Source organism: Agelaius phoeniceus, chromosome 4 (assembly GCF_051311805.1).
Source record: "Agelaius phoeniceus isolate bAgePho1 chromosome 4, bAgePho1.hap1, whole genome shotgun sequence".
In the NCBI taxonomy this organism is placed as follows: Eukaryota; Metazoa; Chordata; class Aves; order Passeriformes; family Icteridae; genus Agelaius; species Agelaius phoeniceus.
The window spans coordinates 32,739,744-32,765,602 of NC_135268.1; the positions used below are offsets into that span (position 1 = coordinate 32,739,744).

General features: G+C 37.5%; 1 protein-coding gene across 6 annotated transcripts in view; it reads left to right on the forward strand.

Moving 5' to 3' along the window:
• LOC143693955 (uncharacterized) overlaps positions 1-25,859 on the forward strand; it is a 183,785-nt gene that overhangs the window by 128,855 nt on the left and 29,071 nt on the right. For all 6 annotated transcript variants that reach the window (XR_013182073.1, XR_013182072.1, XR_013182074.1 and 3 more), the window contains 2 exons: positions 1,081-1,262; positions 15,555-15,653. The gene's annotated coding sequence lies outside the window, so the exon portion shown is untranslated. The remainder of the gene's footprint in view (positions 1-1,080; positions 1,263-15,554; positions 15,654-25,859) is intronic.

Here is a 25,859-nt window from a genome sequence, read left to right on the forward strand (position 1 = left end):
TGTTCTGTAATGAAGTAGTTGTCTGGCTTAGAGAAACTCTTGAGGAACTGGGCAGATGTGCCAATGAAGTGCTTCTACAGACTCACACCTCCCTCATGGCTTATCTGTGCATTGAAGATACAGAACTAGGTGCACATTTCCTGACTCAGAAAAGCTGTTCTTTCTCTAGATTGTTGCATGCCACTGGTATGTGCGTGTCCTCTTTCCCCCCTGTTAATTTCATCAACTAAATCAAGGTTTCAGATAACACGGTCCATTGAAGCTTCTGATAGATCAGTGCATTATTTGAATGATTCAATATTGCTGGTGTGGGATTAGATGAGTTGTTTTAAGGATCAATGGAAGTGTGCGTGCATGACCATAATGTCTCTCATATCAGAATATAAATTAATTGCCATTCCTCTTGCTCATCTTGGCTGTTCTTCTAGAATATACTCTATTGTTTTACTGCTGGAAGTCTTTGTCAACCCATGCTCACCTTTTAAAAATAATCCTGCTAAAAAAAATAGATGCAAGCTTTCTCTCTCCAGGGTTGCTAATTAAATGAAATAATTGTTTTTAGTTATGTCTAGCTGATTGTTTTTAGCATTTAAGTGACATATCATCAAGTGCGGCCCATCAAAGCGTGTAAATTTCATTCTTTATCAAGGACTCTTAGGACATGCCACTGCTGCCAGTAATATTCTTTATATCTATAATAACTGGTGAGTGTAGTTTCTTCTTGAAAGACTTAAAATACAATGCTTATGTATAATTGTAAAGCGTATTCCTAATAAAGTGCTTATCTCGCAAAGAGTCATTTGAGTATTTCTTCCACAATGATTTGAAAACATATGTTAAATATATTACCTGTTTTTTTTTTATGGCTGAATATGTATAAATTAAAAAGTGTAATAGTACTTTTAAATATTCCTGATTTATATTGAGTTGAATTAAAGCAAAATCTGGCATGTATTTTTGTATTAACTTATGGTAATATTCATGCTGCAGAAAAAAAATATATTTCCCAAAGTTTCAGACCTTGTATCCAGCCTTTAAATGTCCTTTCTTGAATTCTCACATTTATATAATCTTTTACAGTTCTCTAAGGCAGAAGGAAACTTATTGAAAAATAATTCCATGCAATCCAAGAGACTTCTACCAGAGGGGATACAATGCTGGATCCGATGGTCAGCGACATAAGGGAGCAAATCAGGGACTTCAAGATTGAAGGCAGCCTGGTCGAGTTGGTGGAGTTTTCAGTCCTAAAGAATATGAGTCAGGTAAGGATTAGAGTCTGGCACCTGAACTTCAGGAAAGTAAACTTCTAGCTGTTTAAGGAGATGTCAGTTGGATCCCCTGAGAGATTGCCTTCAGGGACAGGGGAGTGAATTGGAGCTGGCAGAAGATATTTAAGGATGCCTTCCATAAAGTGCAAGTTGTCGCAATTCCTAGGGCCAAGAAATTGGGCAAGGAAGGCAAGAGACCAGAATGGCAGAGTAGGGAACTGCTGGTCAGACTGAAGGGAAAGAAGCAAATGCACAAGCAGAGGACAGGTGGCCTGGGAAGGGCATAGAGTTGATGTATGGTTCTGTACTTGGCAAAGAATAGCAGGAAGGGCTTCTACAGGTATGTAAACCAGAAGAAGAATGTCAAAGAAGGTGTGCCCTCCTGATGAATGATACTGGCAAACTGGTAAAAATGGAGAAGGCTGAGGTACTCAACAGCTTTTTCAATTGAGTCTTCCATGGCAGCTTCTCTTCCCACACCTTACAAGTGGATGGATGGCAGGATGGGGGAGCAATGTCTCTCCCACTGTAAGAAAAGATCAAGTACATGACCACCTGGGAAACCTGAATGTACATAAGTCTATGGGATCCAATGAGATGTATTCAGAGTCCTGAGGAAGTTGGCTGCCATTTGCTTGAGCAGGGTTAGCTGCAGGCAGTGAATAAAAGCTCCCAGAATGACATACCTCTTTGAATCAAAAAGATCCCTCATCACACTAAAAAAAGTGTTATTTTTCAACCTGGTATTCCTGCTATAATTTCACAATCTCTGGGCAGGCATTACAGCCTCTGAAACAAAGCAGTCTTAAACACAGCAGTTTCAAATCCTGCCTCCTCTGATATCTGTGGCAAAAAATCCCAATGGAGACAAGATTTCACCATGTTTATTCAGGCTCAAATGTATTCCTTGATGTTTATGAGATCTTATTATGCAAACAAAATATTATAAAAGTTCCTTTGACAGCAATTTCCTGTCCACTGGCAGAAAAGCAGGCCTGGTTTGACACAATTATTAGCATCTGGCACAAGGCAGGGTTGCACCCACCAGTTCTAACACTAGAGAGGCAAAACATGTATGACACAACGATTTTACCACCTCTCCTAGTCCTGTCTTCCATAAGATAGATCTCAGCCAACACAGACTGCATAATTTCTTCCAAGAATTAGTTAAACATTGAGAAATTGCTTCTCTAATATGCTATGTGTTGTGTAGAGAATTCATGTGAATGTGAGGTGTTGTAATGTTTTATTAGCACTCACTTAGGATGAACCTTACACTGCTCACAACTGGCAAAACCACAGGTGAGTCACCTTGGTTAAACCACAACACATGGCCATCCTAAAGGCACACCAAGAAAGTCTGCATGCTGCACTGCACCAGGAAGGCCACTGAGTCATCAGTGAGGCACTTATTAAGTTGTTGACAAGAGTTATTCTCTTCTGGAGAGTAACTCTGGTTCATTATGTCATACCACAGGAAAAAAAAATGACGCTTTTGTTTCTATGATGTGAAGATGAAGGTTTGATTTGCAGATATTGAGTCTAATCAGCAAACAGGACGGGCCAGCTTAACAGACTCCTGACCATGGGAAAAATAAAAACAACATACACTTTTTTTGTACACTAATGGTGTGCTTATTTATCAGTCAAAAACTTCAATAAAGACACAAGTCATGGAACTACAATTTAAATAAAACAGTTAATTTTAGACTGTGGCATTTTGCAGGATATGGTTGGCATATCTAATATGTGAAGGTATGTGACTGGCAATATGGCTGGCTTTATAATCAGAAGAATAAATTGTTAAATTTATATCACTGTACAATTATGGAGGGGAAAACTGCTGCACCAAATCTTTTGCTTTCTGCTGTCCTTCTAAATTCTGTATGCAGCTCTTCTGCTGACATCATGAATGTGACATGCTGCTCTTGGAAACAGAATAGTAGTTTCAGTATATTTGTCTTCTTTCCCTAGTGAGTCCCTCTATTACCAGCCTACATTTCCTGGTCCACTTTGATGTCCTATTTTGAGTCATGAGTTTAGAATCTTCCACAGTTTTGTCCCAAACTGTATGGGTGCTAATATGTAAAAGAAAGATTGAAAGGGTTGGACCTGCAACTTTTTTCAGATGGAAAGGAAAATAAAACTTTAATTTTGGTTTACTATAGCTATACAATTAATCCTGTGATAAAAGGGAATAAATTGAATGTTGAGAATTGTACCTGTAGCTAGATCTTAGATAGTGAGAACATCCTGTGACAAAAATCTAATCTATTCACCTTCATGTCTGATATTACTTGTGATTTTCTCTTGTTCTTTCCTACATATGGAGGTCTTCTTTGTGGATATTTTAATTTTCAGTTATTTCAGATTTTCTCACTTTTGCAATGTTCCCTATAAAGTTCCTTATGAAAATCTTGTTCAGACTGGTAAGTTTTGTAACAATGACAGTATTTTTCTTTCAATTGCAGTTTCATCCAGAATACTTCACTTCATAGAAATAAGACACTTTTCAAAAGTAGACACTTCTGGGAATGAGAAGAGGTGGCAGTATAACAATAAAGATGCTAGACAGTAGCAAACAAATAATTTTTGTTTAAAAACTTGTCACTGGACTGTTAATAATCATGCAAAAATTTACAAAATATATTTATTTTGTTACCCTTTTTTTTTAAATGATGCTGTAATTCTGCAAGATTCAGTCACAATTGAATTCACAACATTGAATTTATTCCTCCAATGAGTATTTGAAGTGGCTGAATCAGTGAGAGCATTTGAATGTGTGGTGCCAGAGAGTCTAAGCTGGAGGTTTTAGGATAACCCATTCCTGATTTCTTCTTGCTTTTTAATGGAGTGACTCTTTTTAGATTTAATTAGAAATTCCTATCTCTTATGCCAGAATGTTTGGCAGCTACTTGCTTGATTTACTTAGCTGTGGATTTACTATCTTGCTCTTAATCCCAGTCAAAAATTATCCACCTGCCTGGTATTCACTTCTCTGTTATTTTCTCTAATAAATCTCAGAAATACAATTGGTATAAACTGGTTTTTGTGTTATCCTGATTTTTTTTCCTGAAGTCTGCTAATGTGTATTTTTTTTAGCTTTGCAATCAAATAGTTTTGTTCAAATAGTATGCAAAACCAGTCATACTCTGCCACTGTAACTGTCATAGAGTGTGAGATATCCATAGAGTGACCAAAGAACTTGCATAACTTAGCAGAAAGTTAAACATCTAGTGAGTTAGTATTTAATCAGATAGGCATAAGCCCAAGTTCTAGGAGGAGAGGTAGCATGCTCCAAATCAGAGAGCATGTGCCATGCTACAGCATTCCAGAGCAGTTTGAGCTCTGCTGTTGATCAGGGCATTGGTGCATATCCATGCTTAGAGAGAGGAAAGATTCCCTGCTCAGGATGTTAGAGATACAAAGTGAGTGTATCACTGTTCAGGAGTGAAGTAAAATACTTCAGAATGGAGCATCATCTCCCTAAGAATCTTGCTAGGGCCTTGCCTGTGCAGCATTTATCTTAGGGCATGAGATTTTTTTATAAAAAATATTCCTTTGTGTATTTTTTGTTATTTAAAAAAAAAAATAGCATCCCAGATGAAGTAAAGTGCCTCAGAATGATATTTGTATCAACCAGTGAGTCGAAAGGATGTAGTCTAGTAGCTAATCTGGAAGTAAGAAGAGATTTCTGCACCCTGGTTGCTTGGCATGTAGCTGTTGATTCTGAAGGAAATGCAAATCTATTACAGAGCTTTGGAGCTATACACTCAGGTGAACAGATTTCTTTTCACAAAAGTTTAGCAGTGGAGATATTTACTAGAATAAAAGTGAGGTTGTTTCAATTACCTTCTGTTTGACTTAGAATGGCTTAGAAGGGTTTGAAGTTATTTCTGTTATGTCTTAAGGAATGTCAGATAAAGTGGGCAGTCTGGGAGCATTATTGCTCAGTCTCTCAGATTGGAAAAATCTCTTAGATTTTGTAGAAACAAACGTTAATTTCAGGAGTCACTTAAACCTCTCTTTTCCTTGACATTATTAAGTTATGGTTATGAAACTAAAGAACCACTTTCTCATATTTGATGGGGTGGCTGTTTCTGCCTGTACATGTCTGTCTTCTGCCATCATACAATGACTGGTTTTGTTTGGGCAGAGGAGTGACAGAAAGTGTTGGGTGAGCACTGAACCGCTGAATTTTTGTGTAAAATAAGAAGCAAAGCCTCTCCTAAATCTGGTTTCATCCCAAGCCTTTTTATGGAGGTCTCATTAGTGAGTATGCTTTCAAAATATCCTACGAGCTCCAAAGAACAGATGAATACAAAATCTGTTGGGGTGATTCCCACCAGCAACCCCAGAATTTGAGAATTTCAAATATTTGCTGACGTAGGGACCATATACTATGTTAGACAAGTGCACCAATTTTGGATCACAGGAAACCAAACTATTTGTTCTGCAGAGTACCTGTGCTTCAAACCTTCTAACATGAATGCAATTTTTAAGTCAGAGGGGATGGCTTTTTCACTGCCTTCTTCACAGATGCACTGCTGTTAGTTCACTGGTAACTGTTTTAATCACAGTAGGTGGCTAACCTTGGACTATTTCATGTTATTTTTTCCAACATAACTTCATAAAGCAATAGAGTATGGTAATTGGGAAGGAAAGAGAACATGTCACATGTATTACAGGAAAGAACACTTAAAATGCAAGATGCAGTTTTCAAAATACTTAAACAGTAACGTTTTCACACTTTTTATTAACATCAGGGAGATTTTTCAGCCTATTCATTAGGATTTTTTTTTTCCTTTAAGTAGAGATCTTGTTATTGCAATTAATTTCATTTTTTATCTGCTGTTATGGATAAATATGGTTGTTAGTTGGTACCCAGAACAACCTAATGTGCAAACTAAAGGGAATAAAATATGTTCTACAATGAGCACATCTCATATCTGGTGAGATGATGACAGAAATACTTCTATTGTAGTCCAGATTTCTTTTTCTTTTATCTTTTAACCTCTGTTTCTTTTCCTTTTCTGTACTCATGACAAAGTTGCAGCAAGGTTTGTCTTCAAAGGAACCTCTTTGGTTTTGAAGCTCAGACTACTCAGAAATGGATGACACAATACTGATTTAAAGGCAGAGTTTCAAAGTTTTTATAATGAGAAGTTTTATTTTCAAAATATAAGCTTTTTTGGTGTGCTTAGAGAATCAAACATCTCCAGGAAAACTGCCACTTTTTCTTTTTTCCCCTTTCTTTTAGCGGGGCTTTTAGAGACACTAAATTATTCCAGTTCTGTCTGGAGGATTTTGTGTTGAAAAGCAGCCTTAGCTGAGGACAGTGTCATGTTTGCATAACCGCATGCCATATTTTTCCAATTTGCACCACAAGAGAAGAAATAAAGTTTATAGCATTTATCAGGCACTGGTTAGAGTGCCAAATCCCAGACAAGGTTTTTCTGAAGTCTGCACGTGCCAGGAAGGTAATGGATAATGGATTGGTAGTAAAATGTCAGTGCCAGGGGAAAATACTGGCCTGCCATGAAAGTCCCAAAAGGAAAAAGGAAAGCTGCAGCATGAGAAGTCTATTGCCAAAAAGCAATGAGATCAAGTAAATGAGTGCAGCTGCCAGGCAGCAACATGAGTGACATTTTTACGGCTGTGAGCCTATTTTTCTAATTCTGCACTTCCAAACTGAGTAAAACCACACTAATGTTCATTCCTACCACCAGGCCTACTGAGGTGCTCTCTCCCAGTGGTACTGTGGTCATGGTCATGGAAGGGGAGCCATCAGCAGTGGCCTGGAGATGAGACTTCCCTCAACAGAGCCACTCACAGTTTGGATAAAACTAAGGAGTACTATGGAATAGACAAAATTTATTTTCCCTTCTTCAATAGTTCTATCATAGAGAGCCACATTCCTCTTCATGCTCACTGTTTATATGACACAATCACATTTCAGTTTCCATATTCCAGGTCTGTTTACCAGACCACTAAGACACTGCTGAGCCTCTGCTAAAGTGGAATGTTGGAGGTAGGTTGTTGTCCTGTGACTTAAAAGAAATAATGGGTTTATGTCTGATCTGATCCATGCCATTTCATTAAAGGAAATTGGAAAAACAGAGACTCCCAAACACTTAATAGGGCAGTAATTCTATTTTCTTTTTTTCAATTCTAGTTTGGTTCAGTGTGATGTGATAGTGTATAAGGTATGAAATTCAGTTATTTTCCTAACAGAAGAGAGCCAGTATATAACACAGCTGCCTTTAAACAGTACTAGGAGCCAAATTTATATGAAATTGAAAAGCTGTGAAGACTAGAAGTATTTTTTGTCAAATAATACTTTTTTCTGTCTTTAATTTTGCATCTTTCCTGAAATAGCATAAACCACAATTATTTTGGAAATTATTAAAATTTAGTCTTTATTGCATTCTACATGTGCTGCAAGCACAGAAGTAGATTTTGGTGGTTTTTCTTTTTTTCTTTTGCTAAAGAGAGAATAAAAATGATTACTCAGTATTTCACAGACAAAAAATCTGAGAAGTAAAAGCAAATTCCATGGGTAAGACCCTATCTAGAATTCAAGACACAAACTAGATTTTCTGTGCTACTGAATACTTCCAATACATTCCTGAATATATTGCTTGGTTTCCCTTGCACTTTGGCTTGGCTCAGCAGCACTCCTGTACCTTGTAGGCCATTCTGAGGGAAGGCTGCAATAAAGGCTTTGGAGAGCTCAGCTCTACAGGCACAATGCACAATAGGCATCCTCTATTGAATCTTACAGGTCTAATGATGTGACAAGGAGAGACCTTGCTTAGGGAACAGATAACAGAAAAAATGTATCATAATCAGGTAGTGTGGGCTACAGAACTTCTAAAGCTCATTAATAGCATGCAAACAGGAGCTCAGGGTTCATAAAAATGAGTTTAATCTATAAATGATGCCTTTTGTCTGTATCTTGTTAGGTGTCCCAGCTGCTATTCAAGCTGGTGTTTGCAAAGGCCCCTGGATACACAAGCGTCTCCACTACCACAAACCAAATAAAGGACGTGATTGCATGTTTGTTTTAACAGTGAGGACTAACAGAGTTCCTAAATTATGATAGGAAATCATATTTTATTAACATTTAAGCAGATAATGCAGTTATTCTTTGCTGTAAGTGAATCTTGCATATGCCACAGATGCTGAGTTGAAGCCTCTACAATACGATATGCAGGGGTCGTTCCACTTGTATCCAGAACAGCTGAAGGAGCTCAGCTCCACCAGTTTCTCTCCCTGAGAGGCAGAAAGAAAGGAAGGTTTCTTGCTTGCATGCTGACCCTCCTTTCCATGCCTATGAAGGTGACAATTTGAAAACTATGATTAGTTTATAAGATTAAACTACTTCAAACTCTTCTGAGAAGTGGTGCTGCTGTGCTTTGTTCTGAGATTTCCAAATAATAAATATTCTAACTTGGTTCTCTGGAAAGTAATTTTTCTGTTGAAGGAAGTATGCTGTAATCACTTCTGTCATCTGCCTATATTTTTTCCTTGTTTATCCATAGCAGTAAGGATTTGCAGTGAATAGTTTTGCCTTAAATATCAGGATTAAATTTCTGCTGTATGTTCCTTCTCTTGTTGATGTTGCTCTTAATTACAATCTTGCTTCCTTTGCTCTTGTAGTAGATATGACTATTATCTGGGATTTTTTTGATGTATTCTAAAATCAAGAGAAAAAATGTGTATATGATTATAATGTAATGCAATGTATTGATAAAATATTAGTAATGTAATTTACTCCTAATTAAGCAATAGTGGATCAAATTTTCTCTTAGACTGTATGATATTGTATTGATATGAAAGAAAAATCCTAAATGTTAGAGGTATATTTTTATGATAATTTGGTAATGACCATAGCCTTAGCTGTACTTGAAACAGTTGCATTACCTTAGCTCTTTCCTTTTCCCAAACATCTGCTACATTCCATGTTTAGTTTTAAACCAACAAAACAGTCAATACAATCTCTTTTATTTTCTTATGAATCATATTCTTCACAAAAGCAAAATTGAAAGATTTTTTTGTGTAAAGTCTCAATGGGTATGCGAGAGTTGTTTTTATCTCTCTGAAACTGCTTGACTTCATTTTTAGGGATGATTAGGAACCAGAAATGGTGTAGAAAAAATAGCACAGTTTAAAAAGTTGTGAAGGAGTACAATGTGCTTCATTTCTCATTTGGTTTAAGCTCAGGTGCCAGAGGTCACTGGTGATTGCTGCTGATTAAGGCTGCAGGCTGGGGTAGTTTTTTCCAGCCTAGATCTGAAAAAGGCTTTTCTTCTCAGTCTCCTCTTCTGTGTTGTTTTTTGATTAGCAAGACTGAGGACTTGCATTATCAAAACCTTTGCTGTTGAAAAGCTGTAAGTTTGATTTATTTACTTGTATTTGGTGATGGTGGCAGCCTGTGTTATTCCTAGGAAGGAAAGGTAAAAAGGAAGTCAGTGTTGCAGAGACATCCTGAGACTCATAGTAAACACACCATAGGTAAGAAGAAAGGTAGATCTGGGTTACACTCAGCAGGTATGTTCTGGAGGAGGGTGACTATTTACTTGGTGTGTGTAGTACTCATGTGTTGGCAATACTGTAAAGTGCTGGAATGTGGAATTGTCTGGAAGAGAGGAATCCTGGCTTTTGTGTGTGTCTTCTGGCTTGGAAAAACTTTCATATGTGGAGGTGTTCTGATCCAAATATTGCTTTCAGTTGATATCATTAAGGGTAAAGGATGCAAATTGTGGAGGAGCAGCCCCATACTGTGTTCCTGTATGAGCTGTGTCAGTGCTTACTAATATGTGTGCTATAATTATATAATTAGGGAAGGTTTTGCCTTGTTTGTCCCAGAGCCAAATAATTTCACATAACATAAATGTTGATCTCCTCCCTTGCTTTATTGAATATTGAACTTTCTTTCACTAATGGAACTGTACATGTGATCCTAGAGGAGTATTACACCTTTTTTTTTTTACTTGGAGAATCTAATTTAGAAAGGATGAAGCAATAGGTAAAACTGCAGTTAAAGTAAGTCTGTTAATACTGAAAACTCTACAGAAGAAAATCATTATTATTTTACTCTCTCTTCTTAAGTGTAAATCATATGCTTCATTGGGAATTTTGCTTCTTGGTAAAACTTTAAATAAATCCTTACCAATACTAAAAAACCAGAGATGAAAAATACCCTTCCTAATTCATGAGTCTCTGAAATCAGCAAGTAGCTTGCTTGTTCGATTAGTTTTTAATCTATAAAATATATGGCTTCTCACTTGGTATATCTAGCCAAAAACACTGCAAAACTTTCCCTCGAGACATAATCACAGTTTTCTTGGGCCTTCTGATATAAATAGATTTCCTTTTATGTCTTTTAAGAGGCATTAAAATGGAATTATCATCTTCATGGGAAGGAATGTGAAATTAAAAAGCACAGGGAATAGTGTCTTGTAGCTTCTTTGTTTCTGTGGGCCATGGTGACCTGGCAGGATCTGAGTAGTGTGTAAGTGAAGGCACCTGCTGCAAATTCCCTCCATAATGTATTTTTATTTTTTTTTCCAAAGCTGCTCTTTGGTTCTCTGCCAGGGAGCTTTCTCAGTCAGTCTGTTTTCATTCAGTTGAGACCAGACATGTTTATTTCTCATGTTTTCCATGTTGAGGTGATGTGGCTTCAGATTGCTCACTGAAAACAGAGTGAGGCCCCAGACATCAATGCTGGCTGAGGAGAGAGCACGTTGTAGCCCAAGAATTTGGGGTGGCATTTGCAAGTAGTTTCAGACATCCTTCATGATTTGGTGATTTTCGGTTGTGTAAAGTAATCAGAGTGTTCTGTGGTGGGTATACACTGTTCTGGGAAATGCCATGTCATTTGTGAGTGAGAATGGCCATGGTTTGGTGGTTTTGGTGCCTGTTTGTTTCAGTTGTTTGTTTGTTTTTCTAGACTGCCTGACTACTTGATGTGGGCACATGCTAAAAGACTGGACAATTGGGATTTGTTATAACTTTATGAGGCATTAAATAGTAATTAGTGTTGGTGCTTTAGGTTAGAGAAGGAAATAATAATCAATATCTGTGAAGAACAATAATGAAGTTTTGGACAGTAGGGAATGTGTTTAGAGATCATGTTGGACTTAATTACTGTGCTTTTTTAATAGTGATGGGGGAGCACATTATACTTGAAATAGCTCACCAAGGCTGCTTTGAGTTGTTTTAATTTAGAGAATTAAAAAACTTTTAATGGGAAAGTAGCCTCTCAACAGAGAGAAAAAATGGAAAACAGTAAATTCGTTTGATTTTCTTTGTCTTAAAATACACACACACACACACACACAACTATACTTCTCTAGAAGTTTCGTACATCTGCTTATCTATACTTACACACTTACATGAATATGTATGTATCATAATGAATTTTACCAGGTTGTCAAGGGTTGGTGGTACTTTTTTTGGTCCTTCTAATAAGTGGCAGAAGTAGCACCCAAAATAAAGTGCACCATAGGGCTTATTTAGAAACTTCTAAGAACTTTCTCAAATGACAATTTTTGGTCAAATGCTGCATCTGTAGGCTTTGGTATGGAACAGTCTTAAGAATTGTCATGCTGTTTAAATAATTGCAGTAGCATGTATGGGCCAACCAGTCACACATTTTCTTTCCAAGCTTCTAAAAGAATTTCAATAGCAGAAATTGAAATGTCACAACACTGTTAGATGTTCTTACAGAATTGAACTTTGCAATAATTTTCCATTTGTACTATTACTACATTGGACATTGTGATCCTCAGCAGGCTCTGTGAGTGAAAATGGAACATTGTGAAAACTAAATTCCAGGGCTGTCAAATCAGGATGCAGAAATAATATTAACTCTTGTAGCACTCTACATTTTAAAAGTCTTCTGTGCAACACTGAACATGGCAATGACTTTGGCGATTGCTAAATGGAACCTGTGTCTTGGTTCGTGCCTCAAAAAACCAGTTATGACAAATGACCTGAGCAGAGAGAGAGGGGAGATCACTTCATTTCACAATTACTAGTTATTATGGCAGTGTTAACTGAGATTTCCACCAAAACAATGCAGAGGGCTTTCAAACTGAACTAATCTTAACTGGTCTAAGCATCACAGGCATTGTGGCCTCTGTTTTGTTAGGAGTTACATAGCCTAATGAATTAGAAAAAAAATGAGAAAAAATTAAGCATGTTTCTGAGTACAAGCTTCATCCATCTGAGTCCTATTAATTTGTGTGCAGAATTGAGAGCAGATTTAATATTGCAGGCTTTCCAATTTGAATTTTTAGGACAAGGCTAGACTTCCAAACAGATTCACTGGCAGCCCACTCCAAGAGCAAGAAAACTTCTTGCTGTCCCTGGAGATGTTGTAAGAGGCCTCTAGATTTTGATCAAAATGCAGAGGTAAACAGGGTAGAACCAACTGACTATAAGGCAAAATAATAGCCTTCAGCTGAATATTCAGAGAGGCTGAAGTATCTTGGCCAGTAAAGCTTTTGACAGTCTTGTTATTCTGCTTGTCATCTTTGAATCTGTGTTGTCAAAATCTTGCAAATCACTTGCAAATGGATATGGTTTTCAGGCAGGGCTTTTTAAAGGTAAGTGACTTTGAATTTCATGATTGCAAACCAATCAACAAACACAGTTGTGGTTGCCATAAAAATTGATCTGAAGATTTAATATTGTAGAAAAAGCGACATAACTTTAGATTAAAGGAACATAATGAAAACTATTTGTCATATACAGTTTTAAAAGATAGACATAAGGAAAACCAATGGAACAATCAAGCAAGCATTCATTTTACTGTGGGCCATCTACAGTCTACATAAGATGCAGAGAAACCAATATAGGCCTGGCAAAACTCCATTTGTTAGACATTTATAAAGAAAAGCCTTTTACTTTTAGATGAGGTATTCCCACAGTCCGGGGAGGATATCAGAAGTGTAAGCAAAAGTTTCTGAAAGAAGACCAAGAAATTTGTTACACTGCTTTAGTCATTGGCCTGTCTTATTTGAAATACTTTATTTTCCATAGAGCCTGTAAATTCTTTCTTGAAAGTTCAGTAAAATTTTGCAGCCCTATAAACATCTGAGCTACAAATCAGACTTTGTTCAGAAGTTTGGGTCTGTGACAGGAAGAAAATAATTAAAATGATTCCCTGAGAAGAAAGGGCAGACTGAATATTTTGGCAGAACCTAAGATATTTTCATTACTGGTATTAAGGGATGAAGGTTCCCCTTGTGGCAAGTATACCTTGGGTTCTCCAGCAAAAGTGACTGACAATGAAATTTATAAGGGAATGAGTCTGGCAAAAAAAAAAAAAAAGCCAGCAAAAAAAAACCAAAGAAGGGAAGGCGGTAAAGGCGGTAGAGGACATTTGAAATGCAACTGAATTTGCTTGTAGATATTAAATGACAGTAGAGGAAGTAGGGTTCTCATTACATCTGAATCTATTTGCCTGGGAAGGGCTGGCAAATAATACTTTGCACAATCCTCACAGAGCTCTGATTGCTGTCAGCCCACTCTCCTCACAGAATCTAATGCTGTATTTCACATAGCTTGATCTGGGACATACAAAGTCTTTTCTCCAAAAGTGGTAAAATTACTTCAGCTTTTGCTGGATTTGGGTTTGCTAGTTTATTCTAAGGTTTTGGGTTTGCTAGTTTGTTCTAAGTTTTGGAGAGTAATAATGCTACTGTGTGTAGACAATTTCAAATGACCTGGTAGAAAATAAGACTGGAGCCATTATGACTTTACTGTTAGCAGTTAAAAGAGAAGGAAGTGCAAAGTAGCATCATCTGCTATCAAGATGCTTTCTAACTTAGGAGACCTAACGTGATTTAAGGCAAAAATCCTTGGCTTAGGAAGTACTCTGCTTACTGTCATCCTGAAGAAACATCCCTTTCAGTTCTGAGCTTGTCAGCAAAGAACATAAGCTCCATCACCCAGCACATGTAGATCACCTTTTATGAAGTAAACAGAGCCAAATTGCTCTGAAAGGCAAATGGAAAATACTGGCGGATCCTTTTGTAGAGCTACCAGTCCTGGAGCCAGTAGCTGTATGTACTCTGACTCACACTAAATTGTTGCCCTTCTACTCCTCCCCCCTCTCTGCAAAGCCATGATTAAGTGCTAGAAAGAAAATCTGTGTTTCAGGCAGCCAAGGGACAGTGGGAAAGAAGTGATCTGCGATTTAATCCAAGTGGGTTCCTGGGTGTGAATGGGTAATGCAGAGACCTCAAAATTCTGTGTAGAATAATATCAAAAAAGAAAAAAAAAAGAAGCAACTGGTGGCTTTAAAATTATTTAATGTTTTTGCACACAACACAATTTGAAAATGGCTTTTTCTGAGTCTGGAATGTTCCATGTAGAACAATGTGCATCTTGAATAACTCAAGGCATAGCCTCAACTGTAGTTCATTTATGCTCATGATTGCTGGGCTAAATATCTGTTGGAATACACATATCTATAAAATTGACCCTTCATCTGATACAGAAAGAAATCCCATTAAGATGGGGTTTTTTTCCAGATTAGTTGCTTTGGGTAATTGTACCACATCCAGGAGCTAGGAGAAACTGAAGAGACAGAGAAATATAGATTTGCTCTATTTGACAAATTTGTTCCTTCCATTGTAAATAAAAGTTATCTCAGGAGTCTTTCTGTAAAAATCTGTACATCCATGTGTTCTGTGTTCCAGCATTTTAGAATGTGATACAGAAGTGCCTGGTGTGGGTAACAGCCCAGCCTGATAATAAGAGTAGCACATCTCAATGCTGTGCACTGTGGTTAGGGTAATAAACATTAATTTCATGCTAGGAACACAGCATGCTAAATACCACTTTCTTTCTTTTCCCCACCTTTTTATGTTGTGAGGAAACATGACATTTTTTGTCCTATTTCTTGGTCAGGACACAAGAGAAGATCTATTCGAAGGACATGTGAAAGAAATGAACTTTGCATGTAAAAATACTTGAATAAATACTTTGGTATTAGGATTAAAATTGAAGCATGTTCCATCTCCCTGCATGTTGCCTTCCCCCTCGCTACTTTCTGAATTTGCTTGTCTTCAGGTGCCCTGAATTATGACACTATTCCATCCTGGACTTTTGGGCAAGGCTGGTATCACAAGCTGAGCTTCTTCAGTAAAATAATACCTGCCATCTTTTTTTCTCTGTAGTAGCTAGCTTGACACAGATCAGAAAGTAGGACAGAGTAATTTTTTAAAAAATTCATAATAACTCTAATATGCTTTTTTTATTTTTTTGCAGGTTGCTTTTCTCAGAACAGATCTATTCTAGCCTCCACAAACACACCAACATCCAGCAACTGAAATAATTTTAAAGAATAAATAAGGTTAAATTGGCAGTGTAAGTATCTCTTGCGGTGACTTCAGAAAAATTTACGTGACCTGTAAGTACAAAATGATGAAGTCTGTTTCCAGCTGGAAAAGGCAGTCTTTCCATGGGTGAGGTGGGAGAGGAAATGGCATTGAATGTTTTGTGACTCTCGTTTCCCTGAAATCCTTCAGATGCAGCATCCCCAGAGACCATTTTGCTGAGAGGAACAAGTATTCAGTAACTTCCTTGGGAAAATAATAAGCCAATGTGTCTGTCTTTGAGAAGTTGTACTGCAGTACAGATGCCTTCTTTCTCTCTCCTGTGTTTTCAGACTGCCTCTTAAGGCACTATTATGAGAATTTAAAAATATTTTTATGCTGTCTTCAGTAAATATGATTGCCCAAGATATTAAACTCCAAAGGATGTTATTAATCAGTAGAAATTATGCATTAAGGCCAAAGAAAATTAGTTTTTCCTTTGTGCTCACATTTTTCTCACTTAAAATGTAAGTTTTGTGGATCATCTGGGACAAAACTATTTCCCACTTGAGGCCATTTAAATTCATTATCACAAAGCCTTATTTTTGCAAATACTTTATTTTTTTCTTCACAGATAAATAATTAGATGAAAAAAGTAAAAGGGAACCAGATGCCAGAAGCTATCATATTTTCTGCAACATTGCTCTAAGTCAAGGTGGTATATCCTGATTTTGCCTACAGAAATAAGCATTTGTCTTGGGGCAAATATGTCTATAAATTCACTTTCTCGTGTGTCATCATCAGTTTCCCCAGATTCCTTCATGTCAGCCAAGGCATTGAGAATCCTAGAGACACAGGGTGAAAAAATGAGAGCCAACCATTCCAGAGACTGGATAAGATGGGATCATGATATTTGTTGAGAAGCAGTTTTTAGAGGGAATATTCCAAAGCCTCTGTTTTGGTCTTGTTTTGTTTATTTGGTATTTGGGAGACTCATTCTCTCAGACTCTGTTGCTTGCAAAGCGCTGCGGGTGGATTCCAAAATGCAGCACCGAGTGAGGTGAAGCAGGCTGTGCCAGCTGCTGAGAGTTTTGGTGAAACCCTCGACTGTCCAGAGGCATTGAGGCATTTTTCTTGTGCTGCAGCTCTGTGTGAAGTGTCCTGGTCTCTGAAATGTGCAGCTGCTCCAAACAAGGTCTGCATTTCTTGCAAGGCTGTTCTGGGGCTGCCCAGGGGTGTGTGTCTGTGATGGGCGTGTTGCTGTGGGAACTAATGCAGTTCTAAAGTCATCAGTAAGATTTCCTTTTGCTTTGATTCCCTGGAGAGGATGAGCAAGTCCTTTTCAAATGCAAATCTTCAGTGTGCAGCCTTAGTAGAGGGAATAAAGATGGGAAGGAGAATAAATCTGTATTAAGCTTCAGGCATTTTCAAATTGCTTGTGCTACCGGTGCCCTTTTTTAACCTTTCTTTTTTCATTTCTGCAGAGCATTACCTTGCATAAGCTCTGCTATGCTAAAATCAGCCTGATGTTTGGGAGTGATTTTTTTTCTCTGTGCAGGAAGTTGGTGGTTTTAGTGAAAGTCCACATTCTTCTTTCCTCAATGATGGGGAAGTAGAAAGCTTCCTGCTCCCCCAGAACGATCATGTGCAATTGTTGACCTTTTTCAGTAATGCACATTGTGGGTTTTTTCGGTTTGTTGGTTGGTTTTTATGTAAGGTTTTGTGGTTTTTCCCCACAAGTAAATATAAGCACAGGATGTGGCATGAATTCTGCCAGTGCCAATTTATAGCTCTTTTATTCCCTGGGCTCAGGGAGTTACCATTGCCCTTGTTCCCTTCTTTTCCTCTGTCTGTGACAGCCCCCACCTTATGGTTTCATCATTGCTTAATACTGGATTGCAGAGAATTAATTTTAGATTTCCTTTTTTGACTTGCAGAAATACTTTGTTCTGCAACTTGTCATCAGTGCTAAGCTACTAATTACAAAGTACATTCTTCCAACATTACCAAAGTATTTATTTCCTCAAAATCCTGCAAAGTGTTCCGCACCTTTCCTGCAAGGACATGCAGAAGCCTATAATTTGGGAACCAAATTCTGTTCAGTGGAAGTTCAATCAAAAGTTGAAACTAAAAGATGACTGTTAGTTGCAAAAAGATGTTGTCTGATTGATGATTTGAAAGCTACCTTCTCCCTGAAAGGCTTGCAATTTACATGCTTTAGGAAAAGCCTAATGGCTGGGTTGAGATTTCTGCTGCTGTTGGAGAGAAAGTACTTCAAGTGTTGCTTCTGTGTTCCATCAACCTGGGGCTGGCTGTCCAGTGAGTTCCTTTGAGTAAATCAGTCTTTAGTACTCTCTGTCTCTTCACCAGTGCCACTATAGGTCCTTGAACTGGAATCATGGGGTAGGGCAGTAACAGGTAAATGCAAGAGAGGGCAGTGCTGCTGGGAGTTGTGATACCATTGAATGCCAGAGAATCCAGCCTGAGGGCAGATACAGTTCTGTAACACCTCCCTGAATCACCCAAAACCTCTCTGAATCGCCCCCAAAATGGCTTGGATCAGTTAAAGGAGGAAAAAATATTGTCTGTCTTGCAGATGGGGCAGTTTTGATGTTTTGATGTATCTATTCAAATGAGTGATCAATGAATCAAAATACAAGTTTTTGATTAATTATCAGTAATGAATCGGTAATCATTATCAAAGCTATTCAGCAGTCTTAATTTTTGGGGGTACTATTAGGATTTCACTGCTGTAGTTCCATTGAGTTCAACAGCATGACTTCTGCTTCTCAAGGGAGGAGAAAAAGTAGCTGGACTCATGTTTTCAGTTTCTTTTAATTCTAGTTACTAAGTAGGTCATGACTTTTGCTTGCCATGTGTTTCCCATAAAAGCCCTGGCTGCCTTGAGTGCTATATGATAGGTTGTCTGGAAGCTGCAGACAAAGTGCATGCACTATGCTAGAAAGACTTTCTGAAATATTTTGTGTACAGTAGCTGGGGCTGCCACATGCTGCTTGTGCTTCAGTGTCTGCGTGTGGTCACAGTTACAGTGTTCACACTGCAGCATCCTCCAGAAAAATATCCAGTGATGAAAGGGCTTCAGTGCACACAGGATGATGTAAAGAAAAAAGTTAAAAATAAATCTGTGCAACATCTAAGGAGATGAAAATTAGACTGTGCTTTTGTGGACAGCGGCAGGGAAGGGAGAACTAAAAGCACATGTCGAAACAAATACATTGAAGGATATAAGAAATGTTCTCTCCTTCGAGATTTATCTTTTGCAACAGAAACCAAGATTGAGAGTTAAAAGAAAACTAATCTCTGTGTTGTGTCAATGTAGAATTGCATGCTCTTTAGCTTGTAGAAGGGAGGCTAAATGGTGATCACCCAAAGCTAGCACTTTACCAAGATTTTATTAAATGCACTGTTTATTTGGCATGTGGCAATACAAGCTACCAGGATTTTCATGCTGGGGAGGGTGAAAAGTCACCACTTGTGTGTAAAAGTCACTTTCATGAAAGGAAAAAAATAATAGTTTTTCTACCTTTATTCCCTTCTTGAAAGACTATGTTTTTTCAACCTTGCTGAATTCAGTGCAAAATCTTCCATTTTCAGTTACTGTAGGACACTACTGGTTATCCACATCATCTCGGTCTTGTGGCATAGGTGGTCTTGCAACAGCTGCTGTGGTTTCCTTTCACGGGGCAGGCTGTGCTGCACACAAAGACACATCCCTGGGACAGCATAGCTGTCTCCAGTGGTGTTCCAGAAGGGACACTGATGACTTGGTAATCTTTCTGGGAAGGAGAAAGGTTTGCAGAAACGATTGCCTGCAGGGTAGTTGAGCTGCAGAGCAGACGGATGAGCTGCTGGCATCCGGAGTGTTCCCCCTCTGCAAGGGCTCAGCGCCAAGGTGTGACATCATGGACTAATGGATCAGACTGGTGCATCAGGAATGCTGCTTCTGTCCTGGGAACAGCTTCCTGCAAAGGCCAGATGTAACCTTTGATGAAGGATAAGGTTTAGGCAGACAAATTTTGGGTGGAATTCTGCAATTCACTGCTTCGGCAAAGAGGCAACTGAGTAGTCACAAATTCTGGGCTTTATCCTACACTGGTTAAAATTTGTGGACTTTCTGCTGAAAAAAAAATTGACATTACCAATGCTGTTGGAATTCTTAATGGCTTTGAAAGACAAATATTTAGAAACCAGCATTCTTGTTATTAAAAAAAAAATTAAAACAGCAGTGCTAATTCATGTCTGTGAGTGATCTCTTTTTGGTTACTTCTGTACACAGTTTTAATAAATTGCTCTGTAATTTAGGAGAAGGGCAAGAGAATAATCCCTGGCATGGAAAAGAGAAATTCTGAATGAGGATGATGACCATAAAATCTTTCTGTCTGTGCACTAGTATGTCTTTCACCATCTGACATATAGATATGATAACTGAGGAAACTATGTGATGGTTTAAGTGCTTTTTGCAATAGGGAGCCTTTCCTGAACAGACAGAACCTTGGATGGATGGATCAGGAAAGAGGCAAATGTCTTGCTGAAAAATCTGTCTTCTCTGCATTTAAATGAAGTTGGGACTGTAAGGCTTTTATGAGGAAAAGCTGATGATTAAGTCTTTTCAGTGCACATAAGCACGTAATAAATCTGGATCTGAACTCTGCAATGTGACTGACTGTACAGCAGGGTGTATCTGAAAAGCTATAACTTTGAAATCTGTGGAAAGATTTTGCAGTCCATTCTCCAGTTCTGCACCTTGAATTAATCAGTTTCAATTTATACATCTGTTTTGATTATGGAACACTTGAGTAACAGTTAGCAGTGCAGGAGCCAGATTTATAGTGGAAATGTATTAATCCTTGTGAGATAAATATCTAAAATCCTATTTGTAGTCTAAATAGAAGGAAAGTGTGTGGGAAGGTGAAAGGGATCTGGCTGTGTATTTAGTCTTTAGTATCTGTTTAGCAGGGGTGTTCATAACTAAATAGGAGCAGTTAACTTTGTTGAAAGGAAAATTCTCACTGGTTTGTATGAATTTCTTTGTTGTCCAGATTTGTTCTGTAGAATTATTCTGACTTATTCATCAGCAAGTTCACCCTAACTAAATGAGGTCCAGCTCATATTTTTTGTAATACTGTGAATGTTATGGCCAGGTATATTTCATCTGAATTCATTATTTTAGTCAAACTCACTTAGCAACTATTAAAAAACCTCAAGAAAATATTCCAGGGCATAAATGGTATCTTACTTTTTAGGTGGCTAAATCTGAATATTGATTATGTATCATGAAAAACTGAGAAGTAAAGCTGAAGGAGCTCATCTGCACACAGAGGGGCAGAAAACCAGGAAATTTTGGAGGGTGTTTTAGTTTCTGCTTGGGATTTTGTTGTTGTTCTTTTCTTTTTTCTTTTTTTTTTTTTTAATTTATTTGTTGTTGTTCTGGTTTTGCTTTGTTCTGTACCTCTGTGTCAGAAGACTTAATTCAAAGGAGAGCTTGAATTTAAGACCCAAAAAAGCAAAGAAGGCAGGATTCAACTCTCTAGAATTTTCTGTTGTTATGTAATTAGGAGAAGAAAAATGGATATTTTTTCAAAGATGAAAGGGTTTTCATGTTTTTCTTCTTCAAAGAGTTAGTTAGCCTCCTGCCATTGTCAACAAGTGAAAATAAAATATTTGGGTCTTACCTTGCTAAAATGACCCCATTTTTTCCTTTTTTTTTCCTGGATTGTTTCAACATTAATCAGGACTCTCTTCTGGAGCAGTGTAAAGAAACCTTGATGTATCTGTGGTTATGTTTTCTGGGAGATGTACATCATCATGTGAGGAATGATTTGATTAGACCTTTCCCTGTACTAAATTTCTCTTTACTCCTCTGCCTGTGCCTCAGACATTTTACCATTTCTCTGTGGAAATGGAGGCCTGCCCACACCCATCAAACCTCTTAAAGCTGCCCCCAAAGCATTGTCCCATGTTATTGGTAAATGTGACAGGTCTGGTGTGTAGAAAAAATGAGCGTAAGGAGACAAGAAGGGGTTGGTGTGTCCCTTCCATCTAAATTACAGCAAAATCTACAAAAAAATTAACAAACCCTTTATGGGCAAACACATTTATGCAAAGCATCTATTCATTTTGGGCACCCACCTCAGTGGTTCTTTTCTCAATAGGTACAAAACATTCCCCTTCCTGCAAATTACCCTGTGGAACTGAGGGTCCACATGAGATGGAGGAGAGTGAGATGTTGTACAGCAATATAAATGCTAGTCAGAATGTTTTGTAGCTGTTACACTTATTTGAAGGTAACTGTGCAGCAAAGCTAAAATATTACTTTTTTTTTGGTGAGAGAAGAATGCTACTCTGTAAGTCTTAATTTTACCTATTGGATTCTGTGCACACATACATGGTTGATTATGCAGTTAGGATACATGTGCTTCATTTTATTTATCTGTTTGTCAGGATCAGTTCTTTATGATTGTATTTATCCTTTAATGTGTAATTGGTTTTCAGAAATTTACACCTATCCTGAATAGATCTGTTAGTATTGTTGGGTTTGAATGTCCTTTAATTTGCTTTATTATCAAAAAAGGCTATACATAGGACAGAAATATTCATGTCTCATCCTCTTTCATTTTCAGTTTAGGCTGTATCAGTTTTATTCCATTTACTCTTAGTAGTCTGAGGGCCATTGTAGAGCTTGAATACAGTCCTTTCAGCAAGAAAAAATTAGTCTGAACTTTGGCTTTTTTTTTTTTTTTTTTGGTTGAGGTTTCTTTTGTGAGGCCACTCAGAAGTGGAGCACTCTATTTATCTCTTTCAAAATGAATTTTGGAAAAAGCAGGTTGAATGCTGGGAGCGCACTGACCTCCTTGCCCTCACCGCACAAATTCTTAAGGGTTTTTTCTCCCCAAAGTGTCTTGCTACATAAACAGATGACCTACCTGTTTACCAGACTCATTCCTGGATATGAAATAAATTTCAGTGACTCAGTGCTTCCTATTAAGCAATATTACCAGTATTCAGAGGAAGCTGATGGAATTTTCCATGCTCTCTGTGGCAAATTGTTTATTTCCAGCATGTCTGAAAGACTTGCTGCAGATGCCTTTCTGATATCACTTCCTTTTAGAAACCAAAGAAGAGATATTTAGAAACTTTAGAAGAGATATTTTAGGTATCTCAGGACCAGGTAATATAGGAGTATCTATACATGAATAATATTACACCAGTAATCATTTCCCCAACTGTAAAGTGAATGGAATAGCTACAGTTTTCAGATTTGCCATAAAAAATATGAACACAATGTGAATAATTTTCTACAGTCACAATATGAAAAGCTGCTGCTACCAGTGGACCACTGGTACACTGTTATTTTATTTAATCATAATCTTTGATCTTCTACAACACCATTCAGAAATTTTGGGTGGGGTCCAGCACTTATCTGTAAGGGATGACTTTGTTACAGATGGGCATAGATCCCCATGTGATTGTTGTCAAGGCTGTGTCCATATGTGGCCATTTACCTGACAAAAATGGATCTGGGCTTATAGGGAATTTTGAGCCCATGAGTTAGTCATGAGTGCATTTTTATTTCAAAGACTAAGAAATGAGTAAGATTCTATTCTGCCCTTTTGTGTCTGCTTGGGTACTGCAGTTTCTTTTATCAACTTGAAGAGGTAAAGCGCTCAGTAGGCAAGAAAGCTGAACTTTTAAGGTTTATATTCCAGAATAAAGGCAAGCAGGACTCTAATATTTCTATAATATCTCTTGGTAAAGATTCCTCTGTCATTCCTAAGCTGTGTGCTAAACAGTTAGCAGGGTGTGGGTGTGTATGTGGTTTTTATGTGTGTACTTATATAAACAACAATGGATATTGGGAGCTGTTTCCAATATTTTTTTCTGGTTTGATAAAAATTGTACAGAGATCAATGCTGGTTGGCTAATTCCCATGAATGCAGTTTGCAGAGGTTTCATACCTGGCTGAATGTAATGTTGGTGTAGAAAAAGAAATGTTAAACTAACTCTTGGTTAAAAGATCCTGCATAGTAATCAAATCTCTTCATCTCAAACCAAACCACCTTTGCTTCAGGTGTGAGTTAGAACTTACCAAACCCTGAGCTGAGAGCCAGTGAAAATGGGTGAGTTTGCCCTAGCCAAAATATCAGAACACTCCAGTTTGCATCACGATGTGTATCATCTCCCAGTAGAGTCAGTATTGGGATGGCTTTTGGTGGAATTCATAGGTGTCCTGCTGTAACTGTCCTCTCCTCCAGATGGTTTTCATAGCTCTGCTGAAGTGTGAAAGACAGATCTCTTGCATGATGTGCAGTGTAACTTGGAGTGATTTGCATGGTTGAGTCATTCATCTGACTTACAGTGACTTGAGGCTCGATGTTAAACAGTGAATAGAGAGTAATTGAACTGAGGGCAGTGGCACTGGATGTAAAAAAGGGATATGGAAGACTAATGAAGTCCTGGAAAGCAGAATGAATGGATATCTCGAAAAAAATTACAGGGCTGAACTAATTTTTTTGAAAAACAATTTGGCTGAACTCATACTATAAAAGTCTTGTGTGGCCATAGCCAAAGAGGAGGTAATTCTTGTCTTGGCCATGAGTTTACAGTGCAGTACTTTTAATGCTAAATATAGAAAGATATATTTAGCATGTATATATAACAGTAGCTTTGGATAATGTATCGTGCTATTATAGCTAGATGTTTCACCCGGAGATGAATTCACAATAGATTTTTTTTTCCTCCTCTAAAGATTTTGATTGAATGTCAACTTTATAATGAGTTACAAAACACTTTGATAATTTAAAATCTGGGAAATTAGATTTCAAGTGTCAGACACCGATTTTAGTGAGGAGGTGCAATATTCTTAACAAATTTTACCTCTTTTCCTCTGTGTTTCCTTGTGTGGACCTGATTTGCTTGATCATCACCCTATTTTTAACCTGTAGTTTTGTAGGTATTGTCTGTATTTCAATTAAGGGATTGGAGAGCTACAAAAGACTGTCCTCTGGAATGTTCCCTAATTTTATTTTATTACAAAGTACTTAAGTATGTGTGTAATATGTGTTGCAGCATTCTGTATCCTAAATAACCTGAATGATAGGTAGCTATTATCATTATCATCATTCTGATTTCTTCATGACTCATTTCCTTAAAGTGAAACTGTGTCCAGTTGGTCATTTATTTAAGGAAAAATACTGTTAATCTGTCAATTCTGTTATGTTCTGAGAATGCATGAAATTAATTCTCCTTGCATCTACATACATACTTGCTTAGTACAATATATTTTTAAATCATGCTTGGGATGTTAGTGGATTTTTTTTGGTAGCTTACATTAAAAATTCACCAAGGCTGTAGGCTTTTTCAGGCTCTTTTAATCAGTGAGCTATATGTATTTCAATTTACTGAGCTGTTTATTTTCTTTGATTTATCTGAAAGGCCACCTTACCTAATTTTAAAAGTAAAAACAAGGTTAATTTTTTTTTCCATTGAAGGGTTGCAATTTCTTATGAGCTGCTGCAATCTTCTTGCTCTGTTTCCAGGAAGACAACTTCAATAAATGTCAGATGTAGAATGCCATGACATATAATGACATTGCTGCAGCAAAGGCTGTAGACTTGTCACATGTGCCTTAGACCTTTGTCACAAAACTACCTGGGGAAAAAAATCCAGTGTGTTTTTCATTTCTTTTACTTTCTTTCCTCCCCAGAGTGCTCCCTTCCAGACACAATGCTGAATTCTTCTTTCTAATATATTAAGGTAAATGAAGACTGAAAAGATCAGTGTTATATCTGTAATAGTGTAGTCCTTGTTGAAGGAGAGAGGCTTTTGCCTGAGAATTGTGATGATTCTGCATTGGATACTTACTCTGGAAGAGTAATTTTTCATTGATGTGTTTTTGTGGGGCTTTTTATTGTTTGCTTGCTTTTTTGCTTTCTTTGTTTTGCTGTTGTTTTGTGTGTGGTGGTGGTTTTGTTTGGCTTATTTGAATTTTTTCTGTACTGATACATGGAAGGTATGAATTTCTTCCATTTCTTTGTATTCCATGTGTTATTCCCTTTTGGGAATTAGAATATTGTGTCTTCTCAAAATTAAATTAAAGTCTAGCATCAGTCACTTGGAACAAATCTCAGTGATTTCTGTCTGGAGAAACAGCACAGACATGGGTCACATTTACTCCAAGCTGTTGTATATTCTGAAGTTATATATAAATGCCTTAAGAGTCAGTTTGATCACTCAGGAG